The following is a 3,406-nucleotide window of genomic DNA, read 5'->3' as shown; positions in this document are numbered from 1 at the left end:
TTGAAATTCTTTCAAGAGAATATTATATAATACATTTTAATTATTCAATTAATAATATATAAAAAATTCCACGAAATATACAAGTTATTAAACGATACACGGAAGACTTTATCAAACAAAATAATTGACAGGCATTAACAATAACAAGTGATAAGATGACACGAACACACACTAAAATGGACCCTTTGGGGTTACGTCAACCACATCCAATCCACACGATCTCACTCTCACACCCACCTAAAACACATTGACCCCATCCAATGATTGTCAACAAAAACATCCAACGGTTCTAGCTGCCTTATAACTTGCACTAACTACTCCATACAACACCAAGAACCACCAATTTATCATGGGCCCGACCCCATCAAATAATTACCCTGCCATTCTCAACCACAGGGCTTAGTTACAGAGCCTCCTCTTTTCATGGGCCCATACCGTACACTAATTCGTCATTAGAAGGTGTGTGTTTTTTATTTTTTGGGTCACGGGCTCTCGGTTGTTATAGAGGAGGTGGTTAGTTAACACCCATGCCATGTGTTGTAGTTGTAGTGTGTTTTGCTTTCGGCCACAAAAATTATTTGTGGCTAATAAAGAGTGACGTAGCTGCACGTTTTATTGGGCATGGTACTTGGGCCGAATTTCCAATATGGATCCAATTGGTGGAAATGCAGGCCAACTTAGAATTCTGTGACTCTGAGGATCCAATTTCTTTATTAAATTTATGAAATTAATAACAGAATTTTTTTATTTAAATTAAATAAATATAAAAATTACGGAAATATATATAATATAGAGTAATTATTCAAATACACAAGGTACTATATCTCAGATACTAAGAGAAAAATTAAAAAATACGCACATCTTAGATGCTGTAACCCGCATTACGCATTTGAGCGTATTTAGGATACGAAGACCCTAATAAGTGTTTAAACGCATTTCAGTTGTTCAATACCCATTTTTCCATCTTGCGTCACAGAATGGGGTTTGAGTACTCGAAATATGCACATATTTAAATTTTTTTCTTAATACTTGAAGATGTAGTATGTTGTGTATTTAGATAATTACTCTATATTTTATATATTTTTGTAAATTTTATATTTATTTAATTTAAATATTAAAAAAAACCCATAACAATCATGTAAGTTAATAGTTCTTTTAAAAACGGCAACCTACATGTTTTTATGCATATAGTATAATATGCCTCGGGATAAACTCTTATAATAGAGAATTCTATAATCATCATATTTAGAATTTATTTTTCTTTAAGATTGATTTTACAAGGAAAACGACATTCAATAAATAAAATGAATAGTAATGTATTTCTCATATAGACGCTTAAGAAAATATAATTTATGCTCTAAGAAGAAGCAATAAATTACTAGAGTGAAAATTTTTAATTGAATTAAAAAGATACTAAAAGATTTAAGTTTTTGTGTGAGCATATTGACACCGAGACACGAGATTCGTAATTATAAAAGCAATGGTATAGTTTGTAGAAAAATTCAATTATATATATAGTTGTCACGGGTACATAAATCCACTAGTAGTTGTAGGTGCTTTTAGAGTTTATTTTATATTTTATACTCAGAATAACTTTTAAGATTGTTGGTTTATTGTATTAAATAATTTTGAAGCTAAATAATACTTATATTATCTACATTTGAAAAAAAAAAAAACAATTTTTACATACCATTTTCCAGCAAAACTTTTAAGATCAAAGTTTTCTTAAAAATACCTTTAGTAATTTTATTTTTGTTAAATATCTTAAAAAGTTCTTTTAGTTATTAAAATCTCAAGCTCAAAAATCTCTTCTGCTTTTCTTTTTAAGAAATTTGATATGATTGGCTTTTAAAAAAAGGTAAATATGTTTTTCAATCACAAATAATTTTTTAAATAAAAGCTAAACCAAACACCTTTAAAAATTCAAAGAAGTACTTAAGGAAATCTCTCTAAAAGCCAATATAAATGCACTTGTAATTTTCTATTGCATACAATCTTAGATTGTTCCAATATTAAATATTTTATATAGAAATAAATATAATTTTATTTCTCAACAGTATTGACTAGCTAATTATTTTTTAAAGAATTGTTAATTTATTATCAGATAATAGATAGATTATTTCATACTAAAAACTCGTTAAGAGAAAAAACTATCTATTACATGTGTTAGTTGGTTGTGAAATAGTTTATACCTTTACACTATAAAACCAATTAAATTATATTAAATTCCCTAAGCCACTTATAATTAGTCTTTATTTATGTTGAGGTGGTGTTTAGATACTAAGATTTTTTGTCCCCACTATTTTATTAGTAGGAATTTAGAATAATATCTTGTTATTATCTAGGTAGTGAGTGTATGCACGATGAATGGTTGAGTACTCCATCTTTCTCTTCTAGGTACCTATTGAGCTATTGGCTATTGCTTCCTGCTTGTGCACACAGCACTACGATACCAAGAATGGATAGAGAATGAATCCTCTCAATCCTTAAAAAAAATTGAGAGTATAAGTATAATTTTTATTTTTTTTATTATTTTTTTTCTCATATTTATTTTTTTAATTATTAAAAAAAAAATAAAAAAATTCTCTATCGAATAGTTAATCTAATTTCACTGTATATCTTTTTATAGCTTTAATCTTACATCAGATACAGTAGTTAATTATTAAGTGTGTAACAAATTAATCTTTTTCACGTTCTTTCTAGTCTCATCTAAATATTCTATGATGTGAAATTATATTTTAGAAGATCAATTAAAAAAAATTAAAAAAAAATGATTTCATTTCAATGCTTTAAGTCCGTTCTCTGTTTAATTAGATTTTGATTTAATTTAATTTTATAAATTTATTATATTAATAATCAATTAAAATTTTTATGTATATATTATAATATTATTTAATATATTATATTAATAAATTTTAATATTATCAATAAAAAAATTAACATAATTAATTTAAAATTTTTAAAAACAAATTTAATTAAAATTTATTTTTTATAAATTAACTTAAAAAATAAATAATTTTTTTAAAAATTAATTTGACCTTTTACTCTTTTATCAGCCTCTTCTTTGAAGTTTGAACTGGGTGGGTGTAAACACATTTACACCTGTGAGGCATGACTGAGTCTTTAGCATATCGTTTATGCACGTAACAAAACATATAGAGGTGTCACAGGTGTGGATTGGTTTGGGTTAAGGTTAATCCGTGAAAAAAATATTATGTGAATATTACAAACAATTGTTATATATTTATGTATAAATATATATTATTTAGTTTATTTTTAATATTTATTTTATATTTTTGATATATATTTTATACAAATAGTTTATTTAAAAAAAAATCGGTTTGAATAGATTAAATAACTACCTTTAAAACAATTTTAATTCTTTCTGTGTATTATTCTTAAATTC

Source organism: Arachis ipaensis, chromosome B07 (assembly GCF_000816755.2).
Source record: "Arachis ipaensis cultivar K30076 chromosome B07, Araip1.1, whole genome shotgun sequence".
Taxonomy (NCBI): Eukaryota; Viridiplantae; Streptophyta; class Magnoliopsida; order Fabales; family Fabaceae; genus Arachis; species Arachis ipaensis.
This window is presented reverse-complemented; position numbering follows the sequence as displayed.